Raw genomic sequence first — 14,670 nt, forward strand, 5'->3', positions numbered from 1 at the left:
AGCCACTCATACAATCTGTGCTTTGTTTTGAAAGCAGTCTTCCATGCATCTTATTCTGCAACCCTGACCTGATGGTATCCACTGTGCACATCTAGCTTAGTGAAATAAATAGCTTCCTTTCATTGATCTAAAAGATCATCTATGTGAGGAAGGGGATAACTATTTTTTATTGTTATCTTATTCAATGTTTGGTAGTTAATGCACATTCTCCATGAGCCATCTTTCTTTCTCGCCAAAACGATTGGTGACCCACATGGTGATGTGCTAGGCCTGATGAAATCCTTCTCGAGCAACTCCTGCACCTGCTTCTTGATTTCAACATTCTCTAAAGTAGACAACTTGTACATTCCAATGTTAGGCAATGGAGCATCTTGCTGCAAAATAATATCATGTACTATTTCCTTTTTGGGTGGTAGACCTTTAGGTTCTTCAAACAAGATATCATACTTTGAAACAACCTTTTCTATATCAGCTTGCTATTTAGTATTACAGCGCTCAAATACTTTGGTTTTATCAGGTTTCTTTTCCTTTACAACCATCAATAAGAATTTTTTGCATGAATTTATCGTTCTTTTCATCTACCCCGAGTTTATGAGAGTATAATTATTCTTGAGCTTATGAGCTCTTACAAAGTATTCGATTCCATCTTTCACAAATAGATACTTGTTCTCAGTTCTATAGAAAATAGCTTTTCTATCATACAAGTAAGACTTCCTAAAACAATTCAACATATATCTAAAGGAATTATATCTAACTCAACCTCATCTACAAATGTTGACCCAAAAGAAAACTTGAGTTTGCACTGTCTAGTCACTTGTAGTTGTGCTTTGTCATTCAACCATCCTAATGGGTATGGTTTCTTTTGAGGTGTAGTTGCTAATCCCAATTTCTTTACAATTGCTTCAAAAATTAAATTTACTTGTGAGCCACTATCAAACAAAGTATCAATCTTTTGATGTTTGGAAATAACTCGAATATGGAAAAGCTCATGTCTTTTTCTCTCATTTTCTTCATCAGTAATGGATTGTGCTTCAGAATTCTTACCTTTTATACCTGTGGCTGCAATGGTTGTTTCATCTCCCAAGTTTGACCCCAAATCTTTCTGAATAGCTGCAGCAACAATCTTCTTCTTTTTTCCCTCGAACTTCTTAGGTCTCAGCTCTAGATGCAAAATCCAAGAATGCTCATCATCATGCCCGTCCTTTTTACAGTGAGTGCATGAAGCTTTGCTTTTCTGTGCAGTGTTAGCCTTCTTTGCTTTCCATTTCTGCTTTATTTTCTCCTTGCTCTTGCTTGCAGTGGGTTGGGATGATCCCCCAACTTCTGGATTTCCATTCTTTCCTCTAGCTTCTAGATGACTAGCTTGTACAGATACCTCATCTATACTAGTGGGATTAAACATGAGGATGGTATGCCTCATGTAGCTGTGTAGACCACCAATGTACCTCAAAAGAGTTTCTGGTGAGTCTATTGAGATTCCTAGAAGCAATGCTCTCTTTCTAAATTCTTGAGTGTACCCTTGCACATTTTCCCTTTTAACTGCCGAAGAGTTTGCCAACTCATCATGGCTTATTGCATGTAGGCCAATGGATATAACTGCTTTTTGAATGCAGAAATAAATTCACTCCAGACAGAGATAGTCTTACCATGTCTTTTCATATCAGCTTGGGTTCTGCCTTCCCACCAAACCAAGGCAGTGCCTCCTAGGCATAGGCTTTCCAGCTAAATCTTTATCTGGTTTGAGTCGATGTTCTGTACTCTGAAATAAACATCAAATTGTCTAATCCAATTATCCAACTTTTCTGCATTTAACTCTCCATCATATATAGAAAATCAAAGTTAACATCTAGCTTGACTAAATATGCTTTCGTGTTATGCACAGGGCTATTAGGAGGTGTGAGGAAGCTTTCCTCTTTCCCTTTTCCTTTGGAGTGGTCATGGAAGTGAGACTCATCTTCTTCTTTGTCTTGTTTAGAGCCTGATGAATCTTCATCCTTGTGTTTTCTAAAGTCCCTATACATTTCTTCTACCACGGACTTTATGGATAGGAAACTTTCTATGAATTGAGGGTTTGGGCCCATAGAACCTTCCTCTGACATTGTCTTCCGAGGATAGACTCTCCCAATTTTAGGATTAGTTTTGACCAACTCTCCTTCTCCTAATTTGAGCTTTGATCTAGTGAGCATTTAATAACTAAACCAACACAAGCTTGTCTAACCTTTACGACCTAAAGCTCTGATACCACTTGATCTGAAATCACCCTTGAGTGACCTCAGTTAATTAATTATTGAATGAAGGTATTACAGACTCATGTGCTGGTGTGTGTCTGTGTCATTTTAGGCAACAGATAAATCAGATTGCAAAATGCACAAACACTGGGAATATGGAAAATAGTAGAGAAACACAGTAAGAAAATATAAGAACACAACAATTAATAAGGAGTTCACGCTATCCTGCAGGGCTACGTCTCCGGTCCAGCGTTCAGTGGTGGCCTTCTTTTATTGTTTCTTTAAAGCAGAGAATTACAATGAGGAGCTCAATCTGAGTCTCCTAAAATAGAATTGCTTGGTAGGGTGGTTCTTGGATTCCCCAAGCCACTAGAGTGCTCAGAATATTTGCCTTACAAGCTCTTGACCTCTCTGGTCTTTAATGGGAGGAGCCCAATGTGGTGCTCAGTTCCCCAATAGATCCTCTCAGGGATGGCTAGATGCTGCATTATGATGCAGGTCAGCTCGGCTCTCTGTCTTTTTGCTCTTTGCTTTATTGTCTCTTTGTTCTTTGTCTTCATCTTCTTCTTTCTCTGGTTCTTCCTCTTGATGTCCTCTCTCGGGGTCCGTCTGTTCTCTGTCTCTGTTCATGGCTTTAAAGCTAATCGATCTCACGACTGTTCGATTCCCTTTCCACCTCTGTTGGATCGCCTGCTACTGTTCACTTGGAATTCCCTGTCTCTGCGTCATGGTCATCGACTCACAGGGAGTGGCCACTTGTCCTCTCGTGAACTGCGCTAGCTTTGCCTTGTCGGTTCGGTTTTTTCAGTTACTTCGGGAAATGACTCATCCGCCACCTCAGCGGTCAAATCAGACCTCAAATCCTTATACATTGCGACTCAATCCCCTGTCAAACCGGTTCTTTCATCAGGTGCATTCTCAGCCATTAGATTTGGAGTCCCCAGATCTGACGTCATTCACTCATTGCGCGGTTGACTTGCTCGACCATTAGCATGTGATGAGAGGCAGTTTTCTCTCTCCTCCGCTTACCATGCATCGGGCGCTGGATGGAATCGCTAGGTTTAAGCCAAATTCGCTTACCGCCTAAGGGTGCCCCTGATAAATATCGCCAGTTTTGGAGCGCGGGTCCCGCCTTTAGCCATTAGCGCTTTTCCCAGCTTCCATGCGACTGAGCACTCGGGGCCTCTCCTTCTCAAGGGGTTTTGCCCAACGATGCGCGTGCTAATCATGCATCATAAACAACCTCCTTTTCCCAATCTCGGCTTCACAGGTGCTAGTTTCGCCTCCTGCGCAGTCTCCATGGGCCTCGGTCAGCGCACTTTGACCGAGGTCCTCGTCGTTCCTCACTGGCTGCCAACTGCCACTGTTCAGAGGTCTTCCTGATCGCTCTGTGTTCATAATTCTTTGAAGTCTATCTTGTTTTGGTACAGCCATGGTGTTTTGATTATTCTTCATGGATCCAATTCAGATCACTATCCTATTCAAATTTGAAAATCATGTAGAGAGGTCCTATGTGGTGTGTCAATGTATCTTCCACCATGTTTGAGCCTAACATTATTTTTAAAATTCTGACTTGTTGATATAACATACTCAATAGGTTATGCCATTTATTGAGGTTACTAGATGCTTCTTGAAACCACAAAAATTATATATTTTTTCTTTGATACCTCTCTCTTATATATCCAACCACCCCAATGGCATGTTTTGGGTGTTGGAGTGCTCCAAGTTCCTTTCACAAACTTATAACAATTCTCTAATACCACTTTTTAGTGTATCTAGTATCCATACTACACCCACGACACTTTGATTTTAACTTTAATCCAAATATGGTATGTACAAAAAAATGTACTTAGGCTAATAGTTATGTTTGTACTCATGTAGTTACTAATGGTTAATTTATTGAATTTTTATCCTTTTAGGTGATGGAAAGACATTTATGATGGAGACTTTGCCACTAAGAGCTTAAGAGGAAATGCTTAATTTGATGAACAAAGCATTTTGAATAGAAAGATGGCTTCGCTTATGGATTAGTTTCTTTGAGATATATGGTTGCAAGCTATGTGTTGCAAACTATGTGATCTCCTTAGTGATGAGAGGTATGTATATGAACATACGTGTATGCAAATTGACTTCGTATAACCATAACTACAAATATTGATTCTATATTTTAGGTGCTCCATTCTTATGGGTCTTTACAAGACCTTATAGCATCTATATGAGAATATATTAGAAACCTTTCCAACTTGAAGACATATGTATGATGGTCTTTTTTTCTTGAAGTTTTTCATCTTGAATAAGGGTTTTTGTTTAGATTCAATGATGTTTTTGTAATAAAAATGAGCTAATAATAGTGTTTAGGGAGGGATCTCTTAATTCCAGACACTATGGAGTGAGAAAAACATTAGAAAATTTGCCATGTATTGGTTGTAAATTCAATCCAATGTGAAAATTATTTTATGTGCAATTGTTCATTGTGTAAAATTTTAAAGATAACAAATAGGAAGTTAGCATTTCACACTCCAATTCTTGTTCTTTCATTTTTTTGGAAAAGTATTTCCATATACATCCTAAGAAATTTACCAGAAAGGAGTTGAGGAAATGATATGTAGTTAGTACCATGTACAATTTTTCTCTTTTGTCTGAAATTCCTCATATAGTAACATGTAACACAAATTTTCTTCACTAATATGATGGTACATTTTGGGTAAATGATTTATATCATGTTTTTTTATCAAGATAACATAGTTTTTTAAACCATGCTAGCTCAATGGAAGATCACTTTCTTTGCAAGTAAGAGGTTGGTGGTTTGATTCCATCTTGCCCTAACATTAATTAATTATTGAAAGAACAAAAATATTCACATTCTATATTTATTTCTAAAGAGAATTTTTATTATCTCTAGAGAGACAACAACTAGGATTAAAGACATATTGTCTCTATAGAGACAATAACTAGGATTAAATACATATTATCTCTATAGAGAAAATATGTATTTAATTGTAGATATAGCATAAACTATAGCTTAAGAAACAATAATACTTGTGTTATATGTTATTTTTTATAGAGACAATGATTTGAGACACGCACAATGTTTAAGACAGTTTACAAGTTTTTTTTGTCTCAAGTTAAGACAATTTACTCAAAATTTGTCTTAAAGCCCCCTATATGTAGTAGTTGGCTAATTATAAGCATATGCTTAATTTAATAACTCCTTAGAAATTATCAAATTAGTTTTATTATTTACCATGTTATAATTATCAATATGGTAATTTGAACAAAAGTTTCAAGTTTATATTATTGCTATTCTTTCCTTGTGGCAGGTTAATAATCTTAATACTGTAAATTTCGATTAAATTGATATCATCACTTAACTACTTTATTATTATTCTTATTCTTATTATTATTATTATAAGATGAATAATAATATACCATATTAATTATTATTGTTGTTATGTTAACTAATTATTATTAATATATGCAATTTGATTAAACAATTAGCTAATACCAAATTATGTTATGTTGAATGGTTAAATTGGTTAACCTATGTATCATTTTAAAAATAAACATTTAAAAATAAATAACATCATATTTTATTAAATAAATATATTAACAAAATTATATAAAATGAACATCAAAACACACACTTAGTTTACTCCATAATATGTCAAAAATTGATCAAATAATTGCTTGGGGTTTTGTAAATATATTTTTTCTTTTGCCATTTGTAAAATTTAATTTAAAATTTGAATACATAATTGGTTTTGGTCATGTGGTTACAACACCACATGAGTGAAGCCTCAACCTTGAATCAAAGGGTCTTATGAGTTGGCGAGAGTTTTCTCCCATGTTAAAAATAGTATTAATAATAGTTCAATCCTATTTAACTTATATAAATGAATTATTATTTAATTTACATCAAATAAAATTAGCATTATTTGATACTCTTAATAAATTATGGTACAATTTGTCACAATAATGATAAGATATAGAATATCAATAGATATAAAATCAAATGATGTTATATCTAATTTATACAAATATATGTTAACAAATTATTTAAAATAATTCTTACACTATGACCTGATCTTAACATAGCGCACACATATGAGCTGATCTTAACATAGCGTACACATCATTTCACATTAATAGAAATCCTAAATCCACACTAGAAAAACTAAACTTAACTTGCGAGTAAGTAGACAATCTAAATCTACACTTCATAGCACAACTTAAATGACCGAGAACGTGAGGAACTATAAAAGCAAAGTGACTGAAAGATATAACATGGTATGTAATAAACCTCAAAAGCAACTTTTAATGAAATCGAGTAGTTTAGAGGTTTGCTCAGTAGTGTTGGGATCATATTTGATGGCAGTCTCGTTGAGATGGAAACAATGGCCAACTTTCTCAGAGATATATTGCTCCACTCCATGAATTTGCGCTTTTCATGGCTTTGCAATGCTCCACCTGTGTGTCATTAATAATGTGTTTATCAGCGATGGCCACAAACATGCGTGGAAACCTCAAGTCATTCATAAGTGGAGCGTCAGGTCCCATTGCGTTGGTGATTGAATGCTCTGTGGTTGCTATGATACCCACTGGTATCATTATTAGTTAAGAAATTATTATTTCAAAACATAATTAAGTTTTTCAAATAGTTTGAAGAATTTATCAGCCATTCCTCGACTCGAAAGCATAGAGTCAGGTGGAATCTCCATCTTGAATGCGCTTCTTTCGGATTTCACATACCCAGGATGTATATTGTTGACACCTAATCATAGGGATTGGGTGAACAACTGTAATTAGTGTAAATAAATAATAGAGAAGATGGAGAGTGACCGGGAGATGAATTGGACAAGCACTCCCTGTTGTATATAATAATGAACAACCTGAATGAATAATATGAATCGATTTGAGGAGTTACCTCCTGGCGTGACATATACAAACACCTCCTCACACGCAAACATGATGTAGTAAATCGACCACGGGAGTGGCGAGCCACTTCGAGAACGCGGTTTTCCCTAAGTAACTTCACCCATTAGAAAGAATCAGCTGAAATCGGGTACTGACTAAGCCACAACTCCTCGATCTCTTCACAGGCTACTAAACGGAGCCATAGAAGAGCCCTAAATGAGTTGTCACACGTTGCGAGGAGGAGATGCTCCTGAGCAAGTTTGAAATCCACCAAAATGCATAATGAAGTATAATAAGTACCTTCCCGAGCCACAAGAATGAAGTATAGGTTGATGATGTTGGTGCCATTGTCATAGCAGTGGGGAAGGCCTAAACTCTTTGTGAAGCCACCTACTAGAGAATCGGTCGACATCCCCAATGTCATCCTCTCTACCACACAAGAATTCACGCATTCACCGCACTTAAATTTCAAATTTAGAATTTCAAATAAAGGATTGTGCCCCAGGTGTGCTTTAATTGAGTTTCCCTGACAAAATGGTTTTGTCAGACCTTCGGGAGATGCAAACAGGAGTTGTAGCGAAAAAGGGGGTTGCCGGGAAATCAAGAGACACTGTAATTATTCCCATGCTTGTATGACCATCACCCATGACAGCGTCCCATCCATCTCCAAAAAAAGTCATGTTATAGACTACTCCATTTTACTTAAACTATTTTGACATTCTGACTTACTTAGTTAATGTATTAAATGTAATTGGTGGGAAATATATTTCAAACTCAGCTAGTCAAGTGGGAAATTTCAAAATTTGAAATTAATATGAGAGAGAGGGAAGCATGAAAATTTAGAAAATCTACAGCGATCACCCACCCCTCATATTTTGTTTCAGAAAATCGAAATATGTAGCTTGGCTTACCTTCACAAATAACCTGCTCCAAGCCGGAACACCAATAGTTGCTGCAGATTTCGGATTCCCATGTATTGGGTGGGAATTATAATAGTTTGCTTCATCCTCCTCCTCCTCTAGGCAAAAAATTCAAAAAGTGGAATTATTTGCACCGCCCCTTCTCTATAAAGAATAATTCGCTTCGCTGCACAGTTTCATGCAAAGTGAGTGATGGGAATTCATTGTGCCAAAAAGATTACGGGCAAAAAATCATTCAAAAAGTTGTGCATTTCATTATTTCTATCACCTCCTTATACTACCCAAACAACATATCCATGACTACCCTATTGAACCGACCCATGCTCTTCATGTGTTGTCGAGCTACCTTGTCATCGGTGATGAACCCCTTCTCCTTCATATTTACTAGGAGTTGCCGCATCTCGTCAGTCTTCTATGCCCTCAAGTAGGAATCAACCAAAGTGACATAAGTGGCAGCATTGGCCTTCTAGTCATAGCCCAGAATATCAAGCATATATTTTCTGGCCTCCTGAAGCATTCCACCCTACCACAGCCCCTGAATGAGAACATAGTAGCTATAGGAATTGGTCAAGCACCTCGAGGCCTGCATTTTCATGAAGACCTTGAGGGCGTCCTTGGGCTTTCCAGCCTTCACATAGGCTTCCACGATGGCAGTGCGTGAAATGACATCTAACATCCTCGACTTGTCCTTCATGTATCCAAAAAGCTTCATGGCCTAGAGGGCTAGCCCATCCTAGGATAGGACTTCGAACATCTTGATGGCCTGTGTAACAACCCCGAAATAAAAACATGTAATTAATCAGATTAATCATGCGATTAATAATCAACACTCTATTTATTGTTGAGATGGTATTGAAGTGATTTTAGATAGAAAATCAACATTAGATCTATAAGAACTAAGTAATGAGAAACTTTCCAAGTTTATTCATTTGGAGTAGATTGCATGTTTTGCTAAATATTGATTTCTAAATGATAATCCACTAAGAATGATGTAAATTGGAAATTTGAATTTGTTTTTTAAGGGTAGTTGGTAACTTGATGAAATCATGACACTAATAGTACTCATAAGATAGCATAATCCTAGAGGGATGTTAACTAATGCTAATTCATAGTTAGCATTCATTTTTTATATATGTAAACAAAATTAATTCATGATAAGAATGCTTGTAGTGTATTCTTGTTCTATATTTGATAAAGTATTTGATGATTCTCATATTAATGATGTTTCGTGATATCATGGTATGTGGTAGATGGATATAGTTCTCATGAGATGTTAATGATGTATATGTGGTACTTATTTATTTATTTGGTATGATAATGATGTTGAATGCTCATGATGAATATGATATGCGTAGGGATAATGATGTTATGATATGAGGTTATAGTGACAAGTGCTTTGTTTATTATGTCATGTCATGATATATCTTTAATGCAAATATGTTGATGTTAAAACTTATGAGGGTGTTTTATGATGTGAAACATGTGGTAATTGCATGCAAATTTTACGACATGCAAGAGAATGTAGTTCTTTACTATTTAGAATGTTGTGATAACAATGATGAATATTCTCATGATGACATATTATTTTCTATAATACTATGACGGTATAGATAATGCATTCGTTGCATGTTGAGGTGTGATGATTGACAGGACTCCACAAATGGGCCGAGAGGGCCGGTTTATTTGATGATCTCGTGCAAGCCCATATGCATGAGGGAGAATAAGTAACACCATATGGGCTGGGGACAAACTCAATCAACACTACATATGCCAATGGTTCCTTTGTCTTGTATAGCTTTTGATGAATAGCTCTTGAGGGCTATGGGACCATCTTGAGGATGCCAAGTGCTTGATATTGAAGGCTAGGTTCCTTCAAACACAGTTTCATAATTAACTGAGTTAAATAGTTCACCCTTATGACCGTTTGAGACTTGGCACCATTTAACTTTGCAAACAATTTATAGAGGAACGAGTAGTTTTACGTAGATGCTAAATAAATGAGCACGAATTTTCTTGAGTTCTCTTTCAGCTGTTAACGCGCATGATGAATGGATAATTTACATTTAATGGTATGGGATTGTTAGCATTGTTCTAATTCGATAATCCCACTTGCTAATATGATTTATTGCTGATACGATTCGTAATCCACACACAATTTATCAACTAATTAACATCAAATTTCAGAAATATGAGTAGAGACAACTTACCTGTGGAATGCTAGTTGAATTCTACTAATTTCAACAAGTCTTGGGGACGACTCTCTACCCTACCGTAGGCTCAATTGCACAAAAGCTTGCTACAAATGGCCACCCCCGAGCCCTCAATCAACGTACTACTGCCAGGGAATCCTTTGTCTTGTATAGCTCTTGATGGATAGCTCTTGAGGGGCTATGGGACCATCTTGAGGAGCCCAAGTGCCTAATATTGTAGGCTAGGTGCCTAGTATTGGATTGGGATGCCGAAGTCTAGTGGGGGTGTAAGGATTTTGATGCCTGGAGTTGTGCGCCTTAGTAGTTGTGGAGGGAGTAGGCCAACCTTGCGAGATGCCCGGAGACATTGAGCACTGTACCGAATGCCTGCCTTGGGGTAGATGAGGTCTGAGTAGGGCGCGAGCCTTGGGGCCAGCCTTGGACTAGGATACAGACCGAAGAGGCTTATGCCTGGTTCGAAAAGTGGGAAAAAGGACAAAGATTCCTTGGGATTTCCCGGGTGTTGTGAAACTTTCGATGCCTTCTGGTTATACTAGTTTAGCAGAGGGTGTCGGCGAACATGAAGTAATAAATAACAAAATAAAATGTTAAATAATTCAACTTAACTTCGGGACGAAGTTCCTTAAAGTGGGGGAGTATGTAATGTCCCTTAATAATAAATAATAAATAATAATAATAATAATAATAAATAATATAATATAATATTAAAATACAAGAAAATAAATAATAAATAATAAATAAGAAATAGTAATAGTAAATAAATAATAAATTATAATAAAATAATAAATAACAATATGAAAGCTCTATATAAATATAAATATAAATAAATAGAAAAATAGTAAAAATCATTAAAGCTATCAAAAAGTAAAAACAAAAGAAATAAAACAAGAAAGCAGTAAAAATCAGTAAAGCTATCAAAAAGTAAAAACAAAAGAATAAAACAAGAAAGCATTAAAGTTGCATGTTGACACATGGAGTGTGTGCATGTGGTTCCCCTTCTAATGTTTGCTCTATTTAATAGATGGTGAGGAAGATGAGAGGCATTCCATCATTCCATGATTCCATCATCCATTCTCTTGGGAGAATAGTGTTGTAAGACAAAGGATTCCCTAGCAGTAGTACGTTGATTGAGGGCTCGGGGGTGGCTAGTTGTAGCAAGATTTTGTGCAATTGAGCCTATGGTTGGGTGGAGAGTCATCCCCAAGACTTTGTTGCAGTTAGCAGAATTCAACTAGCATTTAGCCCTAAAATCATAAGTGAGAAACATCATTGCCACAGGTAAGTTGTCTCTACTCATATCTTTTGAACTTTAATGTTAATTAGTTGATAAATTGCATGTTGATTATAAATCACATGATTAATCTAATTAATTACATGCTTTTATTTCAAGGTTGTTACCACCTGTTGAACGAGGTGGCCGAGCTCTTGAATCATAAGATTCTTGTTGAAGGAGTCCATGGGGCTTCTTCTTCTATTCGTCGTCTAAGTCGTCATTCGAGGCGTTGTTGGAATTGGCTTGGATGATGAGATTTCGGTGCTGGGGTGCCCTTTCGAAGGGAAATTTTGTGGAGTATACCGTTATGTATGGAGTGATATAAGGTCTCAAGGATTACAAGGATTTGGTATTTGAAACGAAGTTATGGATATCAGAAGATTTGAGTGTGAACGAAGGAGGAGGAGCAATTGAGAATTTTGATAGAATCAAGGAATTTAAATGAGGATGGTATGATAATAGATGCTTATTGATTCCAATAACGGTTGATAAATGACACATGAAAGGGCGTTGGAACAACATCTTGCTCGTTGTTATGGCCAACTGCAGCAGAGAGTCGAAGAGTGAATATTGTAGCTGTCAGTGAAAGTGTTTGTTGTGATTCGCTAATATTAATTGTACGTAAACAAATTGAAAATTTGAATTTATTTTATTGCACACTAACATTAAAGTGGGGTGGAAAATATTTGTGTTTGTTAAGGATCAAGTTTAAATTAACAAGAAACTGTGAATTTTATTATTATTTTAAACTAATTAAATAATATAACTTCATGTTCATTAGAAATTGTGATGAAAAGCATCAATGATACATCAAATTCATGAGCAACGAATTTAAGAAAAAACCCTAGTTTAATATAAATATCAAGGTTATACTCATTAAGATATGATAATGGTTAATTTTTAATGTTAAAATACCATTAAAATATGATTACAAGTTTTAATGATTATAAGTAGATGTTGTTGTTGTTATTATTATTATTATTATTATTATTATGTATTTCTTTAATTATGACTATGGATAATTCGATAATTTGTGGAAGTGATTAAATTAGGTATAGAAATCAAGTCTATTTTTATGTGAGAATTTTGTAAGTTAAACATACAATAAATTCTAATTTATTGATGGCTAAGATGTGCTTATTCTTCTACCTTATTTCAATAAACTAACAAAATTTTTACTTTTTAGCTTTTAATTCTTCATTTTCCTAATTTCCTTGCTTAAAACATATATAAAATTACAACATTTTAACCTTATCACATAACCTTTTTTATATATAGTCATTATAATTGTATAACTCTATTTTATATTTTTTTTTCTGAATAAAGACTAATTCTATTAGGAAAAGAAGAGTATAATACAATCAAGCTTGCAAGCAAGCGAAGCAGAAAGCAAGGGAGCCAAAGAGGGAAGGCTCCACCTTGCTTCTAGATGAAGAACCAAGAGAGGGCAAGAGCGAGCTCGGACTAACAAAAAGCATGAACTGAGCAGAGAGAACTACCCTGAGGGGGCAGTTACTATCACACGACTTTTTTTTCCTTTTTTCTTGCTTACTGTGACCCATCCAGAGGAGCTTGGCTGAGCTGAAACAAGTTGAAGACTATTCTGCCCTGGTGGCGGAATATCCTTATCAGAGTCTGATGACGAAGTAGAATGAGAACGCTTCTGAGATATCTGAGAGACTGAGGGGATTGCCGGGTCATCCAAGGGAGTATCTAGCGGAATCTCAACGTTCTGCTCATCAGCAATTTCCTCCTCATCCGAGCTGGAGGAGCCTGAATCGTCCATAGGGGGCGGAGGCACACAGGGATTCCAAGCTTTGGACTTGGGTTTGCGCTTTAGATCCTTCTTTTTGTCTAGGTACTGGGAACAGGAACTTTGGAGGTGCCATGTTTGATGACAATGGCGGCAACGGAAGGCGGTATTCTCGTAATCCAAGATTTGAGTCCAATGGAAATCACCATACTTGAGATTTATCTGATCCGGCAGTCCTTTGCTAAGATCTATTTCTACACAGAATCTAGCATAGGTGAAGATCCCCTATTCCTTCCGAGAAGAATCTACTGCTAGGTAGCGTCCTAAAGTTCCTGCAATGGCTAAGAAAACAGAGACATGCCATAGATGTGCCGGAAGGTTCGGTAGCCTGACCCAAATGGGAATCTTGGTGATAACAGCTGTAGAAGGGTCGAAGTCTGGAAACCAAGGAGTAAGGAAAAGTCCAGCCGAGCCCCAAAACCAAGGGCCTCCCGTTAAGGCCTTCTGGTAGTCTTCATCTAAATCAAAAGCCACAATGAAAAATCCTTTTGAACATAAGTATATCTGGCTTTTTTTGGTCCAATTGGTATGGATCCATTGGTATAGATCTGATGTTCGAGGCCATAGCCCATTAAATCTGCAGACAAGTGCAGATTCTGCAAAAAGCTGATAACGATTGTCAATCCCAGGATGGGAGAGATTGATGGAAGGGATGTCCTCTAACTTGTCTACCAGAAAAGGCTTTGGAGCCTCAGATGGATGGCCTGCTGTCGAAGAGGGTTGCGGATGGGCAGCATCTTTGCAGACAGCATCTTTATAAGAGAAAGAAGGGGCAGAGGAGGTCTTCCTACAAGAACCCCCTCTCAAACGAAAGGTAGCTACAATAGAGGCATCCCTCTGAATGCTATAAAATGAGAGAGAACGGGTATTCATGAGTTGCTTACCCTTGTATATCAGTCTGAGGTGAGATGAGGGGATCCCTAGCTGGCATTCAAGATTCTGCAAAAGGTCCTGCACCAGATCCGTTGCGCGTGCCCATTGCATTGTTGTCTTGCCCGATAGATTGACTTGGATCTGGAAAACATGTGGTTCTACATGCAGATCTTGTTCAGATCTGGCCTCTTCTACCCTTCTCCAACAGATCCAGGAGTCCTTAGATCCATAGCGCAAATAGGGAGAGTTATTCTCTTGACATGCGTTCATCACATTGGTCCCAATAGCCAGCTTGCTGCCACAGCGAGCAACAGTAAACGCGTCTCCTCTGCAAGAAAACACGGGTGCTGTAGCTTGGAAAGGCGCCTTAAGAAAGGGCTTTAGCCATACACATCCAATGCATTCCTTCCTTGCCTCCGCTGGCCCTATTGTGTCCTCT

The 14,670-nt window shown here is 37.0% G+C and overlaps 2 pseudogenes; both read right to left on the reverse strand.

The window, feature by feature from the left end:
• Positions 1 to 6,529: 6,529 nt before the first annotated feature.
• Positions 6,530 to 7,554, reverse strand: LOC149196372 (tuliposide A-converting enzyme 2, chloroplastic-like; annotated as a pseudogene).
• A 743-nt stretch (positions 7,555 to 8,297) lies between these two features.
• LOC149196373 (uncharacterized) lies at positions 8,298 to 12,067 on the reverse strand (annotated as a pseudogene).
• Positions 12,068 to 14,670: the final 2,603 nt, after the last annotated feature.

The sequence above is a fragment of the Pinus tabuliformis genome, chromosome 2_2 (genome assembly GCF_031772625.1).
Source record: "Pinus tabuliformis cultivar Carrire ecotype Pingquan chromosome 2_2, CPIR1, whole genome shotgun sequence".
NCBI classification, from domain to species: Eukaryota; Viridiplantae; Streptophyta; class Pinopsida; order Pinales; family Pinaceae; genus Pinus; species Pinus tabuliformis.